General features: G+C 45.4%; 1 protein-coding gene and 1 long non-coding RNA gene across 3 annotated transcripts in view; one reads left to right on the top strand and one right to left on the bottom strand.

The window, feature by feature from the left end:
- Positions 1-20676, bottom strand: part of PRKAG2 (protein kinase AMP-activated non-catalytic subunit gamma 2) — a 656600-nt gene that overhangs the window by 448251 nt on the left and 187673 nt on the right. The gene's annotated exons all lie outside the window — the stretch shown is intronic.
- Positions 16451-20676, top strand: part of LOC134928888 (uncharacterized) — a 29058-nt gene continuing 24832 nt past the window's right edge. Inside the window, exon 1 of the long non-coding RNA XR_010178101.1 lies at positions 16451-16509. This is a non-coding gene — a long non-coding RNA (uncharacterized LOC134928888). The remainder of the gene's footprint in view (positions 16510-20676) is intronic.

Genomic DNA, 20676 nt, shown 5'->3' on the forward strand with positions numbered 1-20676 from the left:
CTGCGATCAGTTCAGTGCTTGGCGTTCCTGGTTTGACGTCACAAACACACCCAGCGTTCGGCCAGACACTCCTCCGTTTCTCCGGCCACTCCTGCGTTTTTTCCGGAAACGGTAGCGTTTTTCCCACACGCCCATAAAACGGCCTGTTTCCGCCCAGTAACACCCATTTCCTGTCAATCACATTACGATCGCGAGAACGATGAAAAAGCCGTGAGTAAAAATCCTAACTGCATAGCAAATTTACTTGGCGCAGTCGCAGTGCGGACATTGCGCATGCGCATTAAGCGGAAAATCGCTGCGATGCGAAGATTTTTACCGAGCGAACAACTCGGAATGAGGGCCGTGGTTATAATTACAAATAATTACATGATTTCCCTTAATATATTATCAATTATGTAATCTGCATATTTAACTTGACAGTGATAGAATGCGGAGAACTGCCAACTGTGCCACCCTTCATCAGGACTGGTTGTTTTTTTTTTAAATGTATTTATTCAAATTTTTCAATAATAAACATACACTTTGAAAAGGTACATTCTCCATAGCACAATCATTTGTAGCCACATAATACTCCCAGAATTGGAGAAATAATACAATATACACATCCAATACTTAATAAACAAGACATTCAAACGACAAGACAAAGACAGGGGGGGAAGGGATACGCATACTTTGAATCAGGCTACACATTTCCCGCCAGGAAGGCTACATAACAAAGCGCGCCATGGCCAATAGCTCCATCGAGTTGGAGCTCTAGTGGTGTTAAGGTTAACGAAAATCACAAAATATATCAATCCAGCTAGGGTCTTATATAGTGGGTTGTGGGGGGGTGCATAGGCGTACACAGGGGGGGTGCCTGGTGCGCACAGGCACCCCCTAATGTCCAGCACCCCCCACATGCATGCACATTAGGGCGGTGCAGCACAGTGATCCCCGCAGAGCCTGCTGCTCAGTCCTGTGCTATTCCTCGCTGCCAGTAGTGCATTTACCAGTATGCTCGCTGACTTCCTAGGACGCGCAGCTAGAGAACCTCAGGCAGTCTGGGCAGCGGGCTCCTCTCTTACAGAGTACTGCATCAGCTGCCGCCGCGTCTCTGCTTATCTCCCTCCTCCTGCATCTCTTGCCTGGCTGCGGTGACCCCGACGGAGCCACTACACATCCCACCACGCCTGACTGGAGGGCCGCGGAGCCTCCTCCCAACCTCCAGGTAAACTGCTCTCCCACTCCCTCCCTCCCTCCCATACCCCTCTCTCTATCCCCCCGTGCCTCTCACTCTCTCCATGCCCCCTCACCCTTCATACCACCCCTCTCCATGCCTCTCACTTTCTCCATGGCCCTTTCTCCTCATGCCCCCTGTCCCAATGCCCCTCTCGCTATTCATGCCTCTCTCTCCTTGTGCCCCCGCCCTCTCCATGCCTCTCTCTCTCCAATATATATATATATTGCTCATACTGTATGGCATAATGTCAACTTTTGCTCATACCATGTGACATAATGTAAATTTCGCCTCATACTGTGTGGTGTAATGTGACTTTTGGCTCATACTGTTTGGAGTAATGTGATTAAGCCATGTGATTTTACTGAGAGAATGTAAAATAGTGCTAGACATGTCCTTGGGCGGTGCTAGACACGCCCATCCAGCGGTGCACCCCCTAATATAATTAGCTGCGCACACCTATAGGGGGTGCATATCTCTCTCAGGGTCGTTCTTTTCAGCGAGTCAAAAAATGTAAGAATATGAGACCTAAGCATGGGATCCAGAACTTCAATAAACGGTCCCCACTTCTTATAGAACAAATGAGCATGCTTGTCTACATCGTATAGGGCAGATTGTCTATCATAATACATAGTCGACTTCACCATATACAGAAGTTGCTCTAGTCTGGGGGGGGGGATCTATGGATCCATTGCGTCAGAATAGCCTTCTTTGCCAGTGTGAGAAACACGTAGAGGAAGGGGCGTAGGGGGAGGGTCTCAGCCGGTAAATCCCCATAAGAGAGATGCAAACCCAGCACTGCCTTAGGTGATAAGGGGAGAAGCAACCCAAATTTACTGTTTAAATATCATAGAATTTTATTCCCAAATCTTTGTATCTTGGGGCAGCTCCAAAATACATGCGTCAGGGTTGCATGGGGTGCTCTGCATTTAAGACATTGTCCGGAATCCAAAGGCACCATATGACTCCTCTGACTAGGGGATATATATGCTCGGTTTAAAAATTTTACATGGATCTCCTGTAGGTACGAAGAGTGTAGAGCTTTAAAAATACCGGGTAGAGGGCGGAAAAATCAGTTATGGACCCTTGCATAGAGAAGTCTACCATCCATATTTCGAACAGTTGACTCCATAACCTATCCACAACACTAGGGAGAAGGTCCCAATATAGCCATTTTGTTTTATAGAGTAACTTAGTAGTTCGAGTGAGTAAGGAGGTGAGGGAGTCAGAACCACCGGGGTGGAGCAATGCGTCGGGCAGGGATTGTACATAATGCCTAACTTGGAGATGCATGAAGAACTCCGATCGATGTACACCATACCTCTCCACCAGCCCAGAAAAAGAATACACCAAACCTCCAGGATCAAAAACATCTCTGATGCTACTGATTCCCTTAGCTCGCCACACTTCGAAATTTGCATTCTCCAAGGGAGGGTTAAAACAAGGATTCCCACAGATAGGAATAAAATCAGAACGGCCAAAATTCCTGTGCAGTGCTTTATTTATTACTTTCCAAGCAATATAAGTGTTCCAAAATAAGGGATTCGTTTTCGCTTGTATGGGAAGCAGGGTGAGCGGAGTGTATAACAAGGCCTTCAAGTCATAAGGTGACACTAAAGCCTGCTCAATGTGGTCATTCGTGTATGTGGTTTTTGCCGTAAGCCAGTCATTTATATATCTGAAAGCCACCGCCCTAGAGAAAGTAAGCAGGTCCGGGATCGCAAGACCCCCCTCCTCCCTCCGCAACTTAAGTTTAGCTAATGCTATTCTTGGTTTTTTGTTTGCCCACCGGAATTTTGTGCACATTTTATCATAAACAAGAGCATCCGCTCTGGAGATTTTTAGGGGCAATAACTGGAGTGAATAGGAAAATTTGGGGAAAATAATGCTCTTGAGGACCGCCGCGCGGCCTAGCAAAGACAGAGGGAGCGCTGACCACGATTGGAGCTGGGTAGAAATAGCCCGTAGTATGGGTGTAAAGTTCATCTTGCACAGATCCGATAAATTGGGCGGTAAATAAATCCCAAGATACTTCAACTTGGTTTTGTTAACAGTAAACTGGGAGAGGAGAGGGAGGGAGGACATATTAAATGCTGTCTGAGTTAAAGGGAGTAATTCAGATTTTAAGGAATTCACCTTATATCCAGCAAAGAGACCGAATTCTCGCATTTTTTCCATTATGGCTGGCATGGATACTTCAGGGCGGGATATAAAGAGTAACATATCATCTGCAAATAAGCTTATTTGTAGTTCCTGGTCAAAAATTGAAATACCTGAGAATGAAGGGAGCCCTCGCAACGCCAGAGCTAGAGGTTCTACAGCCAGCGCAAATAATAGGGGCGATAATGGGCAACATTGCCTGGTGCCCCTTCCCAACCGTACTGGATCCGAGAGAAATCCATTACATAGGATACAAGAACTAGAATTGGAGTATAAAGCCGGCAGCACATTGGCTAGGCCCGACGGGAACCCAAACCTCACTAGAGTGGTATATAAATGATCCCAACTCACCAGATCAAAGGCCTTTTCGGCATCCAGCGAGAAGAGAAAATGTGGGTCCACATTCCCCGTGTGGCCCAGCCAGTGCGCCACAGCCAGTATCTTACGAATATTGCTAGTGGAGTGTCTCCCAGAGATAAATCCCGTTTGGTCGGGGTGGACTACAGAAGGGAGGAGGGGTTTCAGTCTGTCCGCGAGAATCTTAGTAAACAATTTATAGTCTACATTTAAGAGCGAAATCGGTCTATAGGACCCAGGGAGTTGTAAATCTTTGCCTGGTTTAGGTAAGAGACGTATAAAGGCATCATTAAAATATGAGGGTATTTTATGAGATATTAGGATGACATTAAAAAGGGAAGTAAGGGGGGGGGATCAATTTTGCAGAAAGCAGTCGATAATATTCCCCAGAGAAGCCATCCGGCCCCGGGGATTTTAAGGGCTTCAGGTGTTTAATAGCCTTCTCAACCTCAGACTCTGTTATGAGTGAGCAAAGACGTTCTGTCAAAGAAGATTCCACCCGAGGCGGAGAAATAGAATCCCAGAATGACTGTTTAGCATTCTCATTAACAGGTTTCATAAACAGTATTGTAAAAATCAGATAGGACCTTCGCTATGTCTTTAGATTTGGAAGCCAGAGCTCCATCTGATTGTTTAAGTGGATGAATGAGAGAATTAGAAGTAGACCCTTTCAATAAGTGTGATAACAATTTGCCTGTCTTGTTACCAAAACTGTAAAATCTATGGTTCTTATGAAACGTGTGTTTATCCCCCAACGCCTGCAGAACTGCATTAAAAGCCACTTTAGCATCCAAATATTGATTCTTTATAGCGGGGGAGGGGTTCTGTTTGAATCTCTGATAGGCCTCAGTCAGTCTCTGTTGTGAGTTCTTAAAATTAGAAGCGAATGTCTTTTTCCTTCGGGAGACATATTCAATGAGAAGTCCCCTAATGACCGCTTTAGAGGCCTGCCAGAAAACCAAAGGATCGTCTCGTGCCATTTGGGCATTAGTGGCGGAATAATCATCCCAAAATGACTCCAGGTCCTTACGAAATTCTATAGAGGAGGAGAAATCTGTGGGAAAACGCCAGCGCTTAAAGGAACCTACATCTACCTTAGTGGACATGGAAGCCCAAACAACAGAGTGGTCCGACAACGCCATTGGTTCAATAGAAGAATCAAGGGCATGTAGAACCAGGGAGTCAGAGACCATCAAGTAATCGATCCTGGATAGGGAATGATGGGCAGCGGAGAGGCAGGTGTACTCCCTATCCGTGGGGTGTAAAAATCTCCAAATATCTGTTACCTGGAGCTGTTGCTCCATATAAGGGATGCCAAATTTAGGGGGATTACGGGTAGAGGTGGAGGACTGAACATCCATGTACTTTGAAGCAATAACATTAAAATCACCCCCTATAATCAGGGGTGAGGTGGAATAAGGATATAAGGCAGTAAGCAGAGAACGGAAAAAGGCTTTTGAATACTGATTTGGAGCATAAACCGTACACAGCACATATCTAGCATCCCAAATGGTCACTTCTAAAATAAGATACCTGCCTGCCGGGTCCACCACAGATGAGACCACCTCCAGTCCCAAGGAGCGCTTAGCCAGGACGAGGACTCCTCTGACCTTCGAAGAGTAGGGAGCATCAGCCACAACACGCCAGCCGAGCGTGCCTAATTTCTGAGCTTCTGGGGAGAGGAGGTGAGTCTCCTGCAAGAAAACCAGATCTAAACGCAGTTTATTAAGATACAAGAGTATTTTCTTCCTCTTTATAGGGGAGTGGATACCCCCCCCAACATTCCACGTAGCCACCTTGAAACTAGACATTAAACTACAAATCTAATGGTATGTATTTCCCTCCAATGGAGAGAGGGCCTGCCATCAGGCTCCCAGAAGGAAACCAAGTAGTAGTAGTAATGTACACCCAGTAGGAACAGTAACCTAATATCCAAACCCAAGGACACATTAGGAGGGGAGGGAGGGGAAGACACAAGACAACAAGAAAAACAACAAACAATATGACAGAAACACCAAACATGTGTCTCTATCATAGATATCCAATAAGGACTTCACAGTGTGAACAATTTAGGCTGATAAAGCAGGGAGTATTAGGGATCCTAGCCTCAACCACTTATCAAATAAGAGGTATAAAATCAATACCGCAAGCATTTTAAGAACTAGAAAACGAAAACATGGGGGGCATAGATATGATCTCGAGCTCGCAAGAGGAGGGGAGGGGGAGGGGGGGGGGGGGTTGGTCAAGGTACATTCCGGGCCACAAGTCTAGCATCAGGATAGGAATCCGGACACGCAGTTCAAAGGCCTAAGTCGATAGGCATTCAGGGCATGACAGCTGAATATATATAGATTAGTTCCCTTCTTCTTCCATCCTGTCATTTCCCTCCGATAGGAAACTCTCAGCATCCGCAGGTGTGGAGAAATCTTTAAAGGAGTTTCCAACAAAGATTCGTAAGCGTGCAGGGTACAACAGCGCAAATTTACGACCGGCCGACACCAGTGATGAACATATGGGTGTAAAAGCTTTCCGCAGTCGTGTTAATTCCGGAGAGTGGTCTTGGAACAACAGCAGTTTATTCCCGTCCCACGAGATATCCCTGAGGCGACGAGATGCCGACCACAGCGCTTCCTTATGGAGGAAGTTAAGGCACTTAAACAGGACCGCACACGGTCTGGAACTGGAGCCCAAGGGCCTGGAAGGGCCGGTTCTATGAGCACGTTCTACGACTAAGTCTGCACACCCTTCCTGTACATCCAAGAGTTCAGGCAACGTGTGACGCAAGAATTTGTACAACTCAGGGCCGCGAATGGACTCTGGTAAGCCGATGAGGCGTAGATTACATCTGCGCGAGCAATTCTCCAAATCATCTAGCTTCGCCCAAACCTGCGTATCAGATTTCTGCAGACCGGCCACAGTGTCTTTTAAATCAGCTACATCCTGAAAATTAGAGCCTGCAGTTTGTTCCACATGTGCCAGTCTCTTAGTAAGTTGCTTATATTGGCTTTTTATATCTAGCACTGCTTGCTGTAATGCAGCTGCCTGTGATTGAGCTTGCTCCTGCAATAAAGGTTGCACTGTCTCCTTAACAGCCCGCATAATGGCCCTCATTCCGAGTTGTTCGCTCGCAAGCTGCTTTTAGCAGCTTTACACACGCTAAGCCGCCGCCTACTGGGAGTGAATCTTAGCTTCTTAAAATTGCGAACGAAAGATTCTCAAAATTGCGATTACACACCTCTTAGCAGTTTCTGAGTAGCTTCAAACTTACTCGGCATCTGCGATCAGTTCAGTGCTTGTCGTTCCTGGTTTGACGTCACAAACACACCCAGCGTTCGCCCAGACACTCCTCCGTTTCTCCAGCCACTCCCGCGTTTTTCCCAGAAACGGTAGCGTTTTTTCGCACACACCCATAAAACGGACAGTTTCCGCCCAGAAACACCCACTTCCTGTCAATCACATTACGATCACCAGAACGAGGAAAAAATCGTGAGTAAAATTCCTAACTGCATAGCAAATTTACTTGGCGCATGCGCACTAAGCGGAAAATCGCTGCGATGCGAAAAAATTTACCGAGCGAACAACTCGGAATGAGGGCCCATAGGATAAGGCAGGGTTTAGTGTGGCACTTGGTGCTGCGTCTATAGCAGGAACCTTGCGAGGTTGTTTTTGTACCTGTAGTTCCACGGAATGAGCAGTGTCTGGATGTCCAGGATTAGGAGCAGCTGCGGTGGCCATCTTGGATGTGGCATTTCTGTCCCCGTCCCTTCCTGATTTCTGCTGCTTCTGAGGCATGCTGCCGGCCAGGTACCTCTCCATATAGAGGAGGGGGGACCCCAAAGAGGCTTGAGGGGGTAATTGGTTGCGGTGGGGTTGCCTAAGGAGGCAATACGCCGAGTATAGAAGCGGCGGGCACCGGAGCTTGAGAGGAGCGCTGCTATTCCATGCGCCGCCGGAACCGGAAGTCCCATCAGGACTGGTTTTAATAAAAGGACATTTGCTTTGGGGTCACCCAGATACGTGGCTCACTCACTAGTGATGAAGCCTGGAAGGGGCCCTGAATGTTGCCTATTTTGGCACACTAGGAAGACAACTATTGGATCAAAGCTGAAAATAAGTATCTATTTCTATTAGACTATGTCCCTGATCCTACCAAGTCATGACCCAGTCCACGCAATTACACATACAATCAGACGTGACCAAATACAAGTCTGCTTTTATTGCTAAAATTCAAGACTGTTCTGCAAAAATGCAACAAGTGTGTTTATCATTCAGTTGTATCCCAATAGTCATAATTCCACCTCCTGAGTTGAAGGTGTTGTGTTCTGTGATCTACTGGGGTTATTTTTAGAGGTCGTGTGGTGAGCTATGGAACATCGGATCTATATAATCTATGAGGGTTATTCAATTTTGTTAGCAGACCAAAAAAGCACACCAATGGGCAAAACCATGTTACACTGCAGGTGGGGCAGATATAACATGTGCCGAGAGATTGAGGAGCCGTCTCAGCAGAAGAGATGCCTCCTGCATGTAGCTGCGATCCCAGGACTGCGACCAATGTCATTAGCTGGGGTCCAATTGACGTGATGTTCTACGCAGAGGGCCAACAGGGTTTGCCAGGCTAGGAAGTCTGTGTGGTAACATGCAGACCTTGGACTCTCCCCTCCAAGAAAATGGGGGACAACAGGCCCCTGCTTCTGGAAACGCAGGCCTCCCCTCACCCTCAAACCCTCAACACTGCTGCCTGTCAATCAGCCAGTGACAGAGGGGAACTGCGGGCGGCAACGCATGGCCCATTCTGCGCATTCGCAAATCAGACCTTGCGCTACTGCAGATTCACGATAATTGTGAATCTGCGTGGGATGCAGTATAATTTGGGCTCCCCTCCTCCAATGTAACCCAAGTTCACAATATGCCAAATGGCAATGGGTGACAGGGAGAGGCAGAGAGTGAAAGCATAAGGAAAGGGAAGGCAGAGGTTGACATAGAGAGGTAGAGGGTGACCACAGAAGGCAAGGGGAGGCAGTGGTTGACAGGGAGAGGCAGTGGGTGACAAGGAGAAGCATTGGGTGACAGATATACAAACACAATGTCCTGCATGGGGCAAAAAATAGGGGGCATGTACCCTGGTGGGGGCAGGAACAACTTGGCCTCTGCTCTGTGACAGTGGTCACCGCCCCTTGTGCTTTCTCCAGTTTGACACTTGGTCAGGCAGACTCTGACAGTGGTGGTTACACCAGGTGTGAGCTGCCTTTAATTCATAGACAGCAGTGAATCAGAATCCAATATACAGCTGTCTGTAACTTAGAGGCAGTATGTGGCTGTATTCATCAGCGCTGATAGGTGGCAGGACTCCTCTATCAGTCCGGCACACACAAGATCAGCCCTGCCTCCCTGAGGTAAGGGGCAGGTCCCTTAGGCAGTGGGGCCCACCCTGCTCTCTGCACTGGGCCATTCAAAATTGTTTAAAATGGTCTACAGGGGGCGCCAGGGGATAGGTCATTGCTGGTCTGGGCAGCAATGGGCCCCTTAGTTCTCAGGGGCTGCGATGAAATGCACCTGTTGCACCAATGATAGTTCCGCCCCTGAGTAAAGTCACTAGATAGATAGATAGATAGATAGATAGATACGGTAGGAGAAGCAGGGAGGATGAGGAGATGTGTGCTGTACATGATTTGTACAATTTCACTCAGACTTGCTGTCTGTAGTTATATAACTGTATATGAAATAAAATGACATATATGTTCTCAGAGCCCTTACTTCCCAAGCTATGGCTACTCTCTAATCTATTACTAATAGGCGGCTCATTTGACGATGTTCCCACCAGAGCCACTATAATAGTGATTCCAAAGCCACAGCACGACTCTGTGGAGATGGGAGACTACAGGCCTATCTCTCTTTTAAATGTTGACCTGAAGCTTTTTGCAAAGATACTGGCCACCCGACTAGCCTCATTATTATTACTCGTTCACCCAGACCAAGTGGGATTTATTTCTAACAGACAAGCATCCGACAATACAAGACGGCTGATAAATCTTCTAAAGTAGCTACCAAACAATCCCTATAGTGGTGCCGTTCGATACAGAAAAGGCCTTAGACAGCGTGGCCTGGCCCTTCTTGCCACATATCCTTCAAATGATGGGATTCAATGGTGCGGCATCACCTCACCCTACCTTAATACCTGTGCCTTTGTATTAGTGAATGGCCATTCCAATGGCACAAGTCAAGGCTGCCCTCTCTCCCCACTCCTGTTTTCCTTGGTGATGGAACAGTTAGCTGCAAGGATCCGCCTTAATAATAATATCTCAGTTATCCTGGTAGACCACATAGATCACAAGATAGAATTATATGCTGATGATGTGGTTCTGACACTGCCAACCCCCGTCTATCCCTCCCAACTCTATTCGAAGAAATTCATACTTATGGTTTATTCTCTAATTATAGCTTAAACACTGATAAATCTGAAATTCTAGATTTAAATATGCCACAGTCCGATCTTCATCACCTTCAGGCTGAGTTCCCTTTTAGATGGCAACCAAACAAACTTAAATATCTGGGAATAGATCTTACCAAATCATATACCCAATTATATGCCGCTAATTTCCCTAAATTGCTGGCTTCAATCAAATTTTCTGACCTTTTGGGACAAACAGTTTATCTCCTGGTTCAGTCACACAGCAGCTATCAAGATAAATATTCTTCCCGTTTGCTGTACCTCTGGCAGTTCACATCCCTGCAAGAACCCTCAAACACCTACAGAGAGAAATCTCTGACTTCTTTTAGATCTGGAAAAGCCTAGGGTTAGATGCGTATACTGCGGAAGCATTAAACATCTGGAGGCGTTGGCGCTCCTGATCTTCTCAAATATTTCAGCGCTGTGCAGCTGACCTCGTGTGTACTATGGCATGCTCCCCCAGACCATATAGCCTGGGATGCCATTGAAGCTCATACGCTCTTAGTACAGTATATGCTCCCTCTAGCCTTTTGTGGTGCTCTCCAGCTCACCGCCCACCCTTACTTCATTGCTCCCGACAATAGAGTTCACATTGGCAAACTGGGGCTTTTGTTCTCGGTTTTACAAACTCCATTCTTTTCATCCACTTTTGGTTGCTCAGTGGAATAACCCTGCCTTTCCTCCAGGCATGGACCACCCTCAGTTTCATCTTTGGGCCCATCATAATGTTCTCTTTCCCTTTGACATTGCACCTTTAAGTACATTCCCAACTTTGCTAGTCGGAATTTCCTCTTTAGTCTCCTACACAAGGTCTTCTATCAATTTCTGCATTTTTATTATACCCTCAAGCGTCCCACTTCTGTAATTCTTACTTCACCCATGGAATCCTTGTGCCGCCATCATATATCATCTAAGTGACTTATCTCATCCATATGTCAAATTCTGTTATCCCACAATCGGCCTATTAAAGAGGCTCACAAAGTGGCATGGAAGGGTGATCTGGGTGAGACTCTGAACCCCGGGGAGTGGTCCCAAATCAATCGGGCAATCTCTAAGTGCTCTAGCTCGGTGCATATTAAAGAAAATGAGTATAAACTCTATGCTCGCTGGTATCTTGTAAATACCTGTCTTTTCACTATCTATCCCAATGCCTCGAAGAAATGTTGACGTTTATGTGGCCAGAGATGTCCACTGCTGCACATTGGTGTTCTTGCCCCTGTATACAACATTATTGGAAAGAGGTTCATGAACGTATTAGAAAAATAGTTGGTGTTTCTATGCCAACTTCCCCTCTATATACCCTCCTAGCTCAACCGATCCCACACATCCTGCGACCAACATATAAATTGATCACTCACATTTTAAACACAGCAAAATGCCAAATTGCATCACTGTGGAAATCCCCCACTACTCCATCATTACCAGCCATTAACGCTGTGTGGTCAACCTGTAGGATGGAACGTATTTCCACAGTTATTAACGACACACCTACTCACTTCATAAGTATCTGGACTCCCTGGACGGATTATTTTGAGGCTGAACCCCCTCTATCAACTATATAGCTTCGTCTTCTCTCTATTCACACTCACTGTTGTGGCTATAACACACCTACTGGCTTCACGCCCCCCCCCCCCCCTTTGTTTTTCTCCTTCCTGACTCTTACGTGTTTTACTTTGCTCGTATTGCAAATTTTTGTTTATATCGACTATAACGGTTTGCACCAAGTTCTTACCTAAATGCTAGAAACATAATTGTTTTTTATTTCAATGTCATTTTGTCAATACTAGTAATGCAGAACTCAATTCTCCATAAGTTACTGATTTTAATTATTGCGTTTTATTTTATTGTACAATAAACAAATAAAAAAAACAATAAAAAATAAATAAAATGACATGTACATGCTGCTCAGAATATCAATATAACACCAAACAGTGCCCACTGTACAGCAGTATGTCCTGTGGTGTCATACATATGGTATTATATACTGAACATAGCCACAAACTGCAAAAGAAAATGATATCCTTTGACTTGTAACAAACTATCATTCTTTGTAAACATTTTAGTACAGTACCTTTAGAAAAGTAGAAATTGAGCTAATACTAAACCCTGCTCTATGGGGGTAATTCCAAGTTGATCGCAGCAGAAATGTTTTTTAGCAGTTGGGCAAAACCATGTGCACTGCAGGGGAGGCAGATATAACATGTGCAGAGAGAGTTAGATTTGGGTGTGGTGAGTTAAATCTGCAATCTAAATTTCAGTGTAAAAGCAGCCAGTATTTACCCTGCACAGAAACAAAATAACCCACCCAAATCTAACTCTCTCTCTGCAAATGTTATATCTGCCTCCCCTGCAGTGCACATGGTTTTGCCCAACTGCTAACAAATTTCCTGCTGCGATCAACTTGGAATTACCCCCTATCTGCATTATCTTGTCCCCTCAGTGGTTAGCAACCTGCTCGAAAAATCCTAAAGTGAACACCTTACAGTCCTGTGTATGTAATAATATTATTATTACCAGTTATTTATATAGCGCACACATATTCCGCAGCGCTTTACAGAGAATACTTGGCCATTCACATCAGTCCCTGCCCCAGTGGAGCTTACAATCTATATTCCCTACCACATGTATACACACACACACACATTCACGCTAGGGTCAATTTTTTTGTTGGGATCCAATTAACCTAACAGTATATTTTTGGATTGTGGGAGGAAACCGGAGTACCCAGAGGAAACCCACGCAAGTACGGGGAGAATATACAAACTCCACACAGTTAGAGCCATGGTGGGAATTGAACCCTGCTAGGGTTAATTTTTTTTGTTCAGATCCAATTAACCTACCAGTATATTTTTGGATTGTGGGAGGAAACTGGAGTACCCAGGGGAAACCCACGCAAGTACGGGGAGAATATACAAACTCCACACAGAATCATGGTGGGAATTGAACCCATGACCTCAGTGCTGTGAGGCAGTAATGCTAACCACTACACCATCCATTCTGCCCCACACTAATATATATACACTGCTCAAAAAAATAAGGGGAACACTAAAAAAACACATCCTAGATCTGAATGAATGAAATATTCTTATTAAATACTTTGTTCTTTACATAGTTGAATGTGCTGACAACAAAATCACACAAAAATTATCAATGGAAATCAAATTTATTAACCCATGGAGGTCTGGATTTGGAGTCACACTCAAAATTAAAGTGGAAAAACACACTACAGGGTGACCCAACTTTGATGTAATGTCCTTAAAACAAGTCAAAATGAGGCTCAGTAGTGTGTGTGGCCTCCACGTGCCTGTATGACCTCCCTACAACGCCTGGGCATGCTCCTGATGAGGTGGCGGATGGTCTCCTGAGGGATCTCCTCCCAGACCTGGACTAAAGCATCCGCCAACTCCTAGACAGTCTGTGGTGCATGGAGCGAGACATGATGTCCCAGATGTGCTCAATTGGATTCAGGTCTGGGGAACGGGCGGGCCAGTCCATAGCATCAATGCCTTCGTCTTGCAGGAACTGCTCACACACTCCAGCCACATGAGGTCTAGCATTGTCTTGCATTAGGAGAAACCCAGGGCCAACCGCACCAGCATATGGTCTCACAAGGGGTCTGAGGATCTCATCTCGGTACATAATAGCAGTCAGGCTAACTCTGGCGAGCACATGGAGGGCTGTGCGGCCCCCCAAAGAAATGCCACCCCACACCATTACTGACCCACTGCCAAACTGGTCATGCTGGAGGATGTTGCAGGCAGCAGAACGTTCTCCTTGGCGTCTCCAGACACTGTCACGTCTGTCACATGTGCTCAGTGAGAACCTGCTTTCATCTGCGAAGAGCACAGGGCGCAGTGGCGAATTTGCCAATATTGGTGTTCTCTGGCAAATGCCAAACGTCCTGCACGGTGTTGGGCTGTAAGCACAACCCCCACCTGTGGACGTCGGGCCCTCATACCACCCTCATGGAGTCTGTTTCTGATCATTTCAGTAGACACATGCACATTTGTGGCTTGCTGGAGGTCATTTTGCAGGGCTTTGGCAGTGCTCCTCCTGTTCCTCCTTGCACAAAGGCGGAGGTAGCGGTCCTGCTGCTGTGTTGTTGCCCTCCTACGGCCTCCTCCACGTCTCCTGATGTACTGGCCTGTATCCTGGTAGCGCCTCCATGCTCTGGACACTCGCATTGATGTGCCATCCTGGATGAGCTGCACTACCTGAGCCACTTGTGTGGGTTGTAGACTCCGTCTCATGCTACCACTAGAGTGAAAGCACTGCCAGCTTTCAAAAGTGACCAAAACATCAGCCAGAAAGCCTAGGAGCTGAGAAGTGGTCTGTGGTCACCACCTGCAGAACAACTCCTTTATTGGGGGTGTCTTGCTAATTGCCTATAATTTCCACCTGTTGTCTATTCCATTTGCACAACAGCATGTGAAATTGATTGTCAATCAGTGTTGCTTCCTAAGTGGACAGTTTGATTTCACAGAAGTGTGATTGACTTGGAGCTACATTGTGTTGTTTAAGTGTTCCCTTTATTTTTTTGAGCAGTATATATATATATAGAGAGAGAGAGAGAGAGAGAGAGAGAGAGACTGTGTTCAGGCAGCACTCCCAATTAAATGTTGAAAAGTCCCGGTGCCCTCCTTGGGTAACCTGGCGTGGTTAACCATATGATAGCTTTTCAATGCAGGCGGCACACGGATTGAAGACAATGACACAGGTTGATTTCAACGTTTCGAAGTCATTTAATACCTCGTCGGCAGGATACACAAGTGAATACAAACAGCCCTTAAATAGGGTAAAGAACCACGTGATTTACTGCAGTTGTTCAGGTGCGGTAGGGAATGCAATTAAAATGCATCTCCACCTCCTCAGCAGCTGTAGATAACTGCAACACGCCGGGCAGCCTTGCCCACATTATGGTGGTAAATCTGCTACTGGCCATCGCCAGTGCCCGCTACTGTACTGCCTCGCCTGCCAGCGGCCAATGCCGGCTAAGGTTGCTGCTAGCTATCTCCCCCTCCACTAATTCTTAATTCCGATGCCGTCTCAAATGTCTGGGGAGCAGCAGCAGCCAGGGTCTGGGCTGCGGCAGTGAGTGCACCCAGAGTTGGCCCTAACAAATTTGGTGCCCTAGGCAAGATTTTGGCTGGTGCCCCCTAGCAGATAATTCCGCCACCAAGTTTACAGTAGAGGGCCCCAGGTAGCGGCAGGGCCAGCCTGAGCTTATTTTTTTTTTTGTATCCATAAGAGGATAAACTTTTTTTTCTTCCCATTAATGACAGGGGATGCACCGCCTCACCTGCCTCCGCTGACTGCATGTCCCTGCTAGCCACAGCTAGATTGCACGTAAAAATCCTGGACTGGTGTACTGTTTTCCTAGCTGCTGTGTGTTTGGAGGTGCCCATATCAGGAGAGGGCACCCCTACCCTGAGCTCCTTACAATATATATATATATGTATCTATATATCTATATCTATATATATATATATATATATCTCAAATGGAGTGCAGCGCAGTACTTAGGTGAGGACGAAACACGTTGGGAAAAGGGACTAAACACTCACCCAGGACTTCCCATATCGGACAGATAAACTGTTTTAATACTTTTATCTTGTACGTTTGCTACCTGCATTTGCTACTGGATTGTGTACATTAAAATTGTGTATTTTTTAGCCTGCTCTTAAAGTTTTATTGGGACTGGCATGGTTCCTAAATAAGAGCTAGAATGCCAATTGGATCGAAACAGTACACACTATGTTCTATTCGCTTTGTTTTTTAATTTATGTGTTCCTGCATCTATGGATCACATGACCGAAGAAATTGCCTAAACGAGCTATGTCATTGGTTTTAACACCACTTCTTGCACAATTCACAGGGTGATTTTTTTTTACTACAGAAATTGCTGAACACTAGTAGGCGCTCCGCTGCATTCCACTTGCTTTATCTACACATATACACTGGGCAGGAGCTGCCACTCATCTACCTGTATGAGGAGTGTTGAACTGTATTTGAAAGAAAGCACCGCTTTAGCATATAGATATTTTAGTCCTGCGAGGAGTCACCTGGGTGCTACTCTCCATTTTTTTTCTATAATAAATATATTTTTATGGCTATGAATTAGGGAGCATTATGTCACTCCTCACATTAAAGGTAACATAGTTTATTTATTTATTTTAAAATAGAAAGTTTTCCTATTAATGGGACAGGAAGTGATGTAACGTTCTGGGACTGATATAAGGGATATCCTGTGCTCCCAGGCCTCATCTCACTTCCTGAATACTGCAAACATATCCAAGCTGGTGTGCTGTATCTGCATTGCATTTAAGTAAGTTTTCCCTTTTTCAATCTCACTTGTGGTTATATACATTATTATGTTACTGTGTTTTTTATGTTTAGTTGTCTTTGTATTAATTTATTGAACTGAATTTGATCAGTTTGAACCTATTAAGGTACTGATTATATTTAAACAAGGGAGCGCTGAAAACAGGGTCAATTTAAATCACACATTTATTACAATCCACATATAGAAAGCAAATAAAATCAAGGATAATGGGGGTCATTCCGAGTTGTTCGCTCGTTATTTTTTTCTCGCAACGGAGCGATTAGCCGCTAATGCGCATGCGCAATGTCCGCAGTGCGACTGCACCAAGTAAATTTGCTATGCAGTTAGGTTTTTTACTCACGGCATTACGAGGTTTTTTCTTCGTTCTGGTGATCGTAATGTGATTGACAGGAAGTGGGTGTTTCTGGGCGGAAACAGGCCGTTTTATGGTAGTGTGTGAAAAAACGCTACCGTTTCTGGGAAAAAACGCGGGAGTGGCTGGAGAAACGGAGGAGTGTCTGGGCGAACGCTGGGTGTGTTTGTGACGTCAAACCAGGAACGACAAGCACTGAACTGATCGCAGATGCCGAGTAAGGGTGCATACACACGGTGAGATTCGGACTTATCCGATTCTCACCGTGCGACAGGGGGCCGGGTCGGCACTTAGCCAGTATCGCAAGCACATAATAATAACTGTGCTTGCGATGCTGGCTATGTGCGATTTCAATCCTGACTATCTCTTCTATAGAGATAGTCAGGATTGACTTGCCTGCACAGCCTATTTTTTCTTCCGATGCCGACCGCGCGGGGCCGCGCATCGGCATCGGATCGGGATCGCAAGGTGACTGTCACCTTGCGATCTGCACTATATTTTCTTCCGATTCTGACTATATAGTCAGAATCGGAAGAAAATATCTTACCGTGTGTACACACCTTAAGTCTGGAGCTACTCATAAACTGCTAAGAAGTGTCTATTTGCAATTCTGCTAATCTTTCGTTCGCAATTTTGATAAGCTAAGATTCACTCCCAGTAGGCGGCGGCTTAGCGTGTGCAAAGCTGCTAAAAGCAGCTTGCGAGCGAACAACTCGGAATGACCCCCAATATCCGGATATTAAAACAATATAGTGCACTTTTTATTCAGTCCCATGCCCTGAGCTCAAATTAATAAATGTCTATTCACGTAGACAGATCCGTTCAATCTCCGCTGGTTCACATTAATTGTGTCTAGCTGTAACCATGTTGTTTTGAAAATAGGATTGGTTTAGACAAAACAACCTTTTTAATATTTGTATCCAGCCAAGTTGTATCAATCACTGGAGAGGCTCCTTAATATGTAACAGTAGGGGGAGAGCGGTGTGTAGTGAGTGAATACACAGCGGTATGCTACGACCCCTACGTCCCAGCCGCAGCGCGTCCTTGAAGGGATACTCACAGCCGTCTCGGCTTCCGGACCGTTTTTCGCTCGGTCCTGCTATTGCTTTGTCCCCAGTCAGGTTTCCACAACACTCTGTGCGGCAATGGGATCAGTTTGTGAAGGAGCTCCGGGCACCGGAGGGGCGTTCACTACTTGGATTCCGGTGCCCGGAGCTCCTTCACAAACTGATCCCATTGCCGCACAGAGTGTTGTGGAAACCTGACTGGGGACAAAGCAATAGCAGGACCGAGCGAAAAACGGTCCGGAAGCCGAGACGGCTGTGAGTATCCCTTCAAGTATCCCTTCAAGGACGCGCTGCGGCTGGGACGTAGGGGTCGTAGCATACCGCTGTGTATTCACTCACTACACACCGCTCTCCCCCTACTGTTACATATTAAGGAGCCTCTCCAGTGATTGATACAACTTGGCTGGATACAAATATTAAAAAGGTTGTTTTGTCTAAACCAATCCTATTTTCAAAACAACATGGTTACAGCTAGACACAATTAATGTGAACCAGCGGAGATTGAACGGATCTGTCTACGTGAATAGACATTTATTAATTTGAGCTCAGGGCATGGGACTGAATAAAAAGTGCACTATATTGTTTTAATATCCGGATATTATCCTTGATTTTATTTGCAGTCTATATGTGGATTGTAATAAATGTGTGATTTAAATTGACCCTGTTTTCAGCGCTCCCTTGTTTAAATATAATCAATGCTTCTTGGGAATTGGTGGAACAGTACCACCGGTGGGAGCAGCAGAGATTAGGTGCTTTTAATTATTGGTAGTAATTAACAGATTTCTTGGTGGTATAAATAATCATAGAGCGCTGTGTTTTTTAGATTTATTTATTAAGGTACTGACTAAATTATAACTCAATTCCAGTATACGTTCTAGAAAGGACACATTGTTGCCCTTATTTTTGCTGTGTTTTGACACTATCAGTAAGATGTAATTGTAATCTTTACTGTTTAGGGTGCTAGTCATTGGATTGTCACTACATACCATTGTTCCTGTATGCAATATCAGTTTATCAAGCTGTGGTATGTACACATTTTGTTGTTGTTAAGTAAACACTGGTTTATAATATATTGATAAACCTTACGCAAATGATTCCTCTGTTGCAGTCAGGAAGAGAATCTTCTACATTTATTTATTGTTGGTTTTTCAACCCTTGATCCTGGTCGCCGCCAGCCACTATGGATCTTTTGTTTCTCTAAACCAGAGGTTCTCAAACTCGGTCCTTGGGAGCCCACACAGTGCATGTTTTGCAGGTAACCCAGCAGATGCACAGGTGTATTAATTACTCACTGACACATTTTAAAAGGTCCACAGGTGGAGCTAATTCTTTCACTTGCGATTCTGTGAGGAGACCTGCAAAACATGCACTGTGTGGGCCCCCGAGGACCGAGTTTGAGAACCTCTGCTCTAAACGGTATGGATATAATCCATCTTTTTTCCCCTTAATTTTGCTTCAAAATTAAGGAGTACTTCTCCTTTATTTATTATAGGAGGCCGAGTGTATTTATCACCCTCTACAGCTTTTAACTAATGCGAACTAATGCGGTCCACATCCCTCTTTTAGGTCAGCATCAGCCATCATTTCTTTAGATGGCCTTACATATCTAAAATATTTAAAATGTTTAATGAGTCGTTCAAGTATTCCCAACTAGATCCAATTGTTACTAGCGATACATTGATTTCCAGCCACTTACTTCTAAATCACAAGTCTCATTTGGCTGAATAATTTTTAGGTAGGTACCCATATTATGCCATTTTTTCACTTTGTGCATATATATTCAATTATGGACTCATACAAATTAAATGTTCAATAACTATTCCCAACCAGATCCAATTCCATTTGTGCTACACTGAATTCCAGCCATTTACTTCTGAACCACAAAGGTTTTTTGGCGGAATTCTCTATACCATAATTTTAGGTAGGTACTGTTTATACGTCACATACTTCTAATCAAAAGGTCCCACATTCCCTCTCTATTTTCTTGAATCAAATTTTCTCTGACGTCCTAGTGGATGCTGGGTACTCCGTAAGGACCATGGGAAATAGACTGGCTCCGCAGGAGACTGGGCACTCTAAAAGAAAGATTAGGTACTATCTGGTGTGCACTGGCTCCTCCCTCTATGCCCCTCCTCAAGACCTCAGTTAGAATCTGTGACCGGCTCGAGCTGGTTGCACACTAGGAGCTCTCCTGAGCTTCTAGTAAAGAAAGTATTTGTTAGGTTTTTTATTTTCAGTGAGATCTGCTGGCAACAGACTCACTGCTACGAGGGACTTAGGGGAGAGAAGCGAACCTACCTGCTTGCAGCTAGCTTGGGCTTCTAGGCTACTGGACACCATTAACTCCAGAGGGATCGAACACAGGCCCAGCCTCGGTCGTCCGGTCCCGGAGCCGCGCTGCCGTCCCCCTTGCAGAGCCTGAAGCAAGAAGAACATCCTGGAAATCGGCGGCTGAAGACTCCGGTCTTCATTAAGGTAGCGCACAGCACTGCAGCTGTGCGCCATTGCTCCCTATGCACACCACATACTCCGGTCACTGATGGGTGCAGGGCGCTGGGGGGGGGGGCGCCCTGGGCTGCAATTAGAGTACCTTACATTGGCAAACAGCACATAATATAGTCTAAAAAACTATATATGTGCAAAAATCCCCCGCCATAATATAAATATAAGAGCGGGAGAAGTCCGCCGAGAAGGGGGCGGGGCTATCTCCCTCAGCACACTGGTGCCATT

This window comes from Pseudophryne corroboree, chromosome 5, assembly GCF_028390025.1.
Source record: "Pseudophryne corroboree isolate aPseCor3 chromosome 5, aPseCor3.hap2, whole genome shotgun sequence".
Lineage (NCBI taxonomy): Eukaryota > Metazoa > Chordata > Amphibia > Anura > Myobatrachidae > Pseudophryne > Pseudophryne corroboree.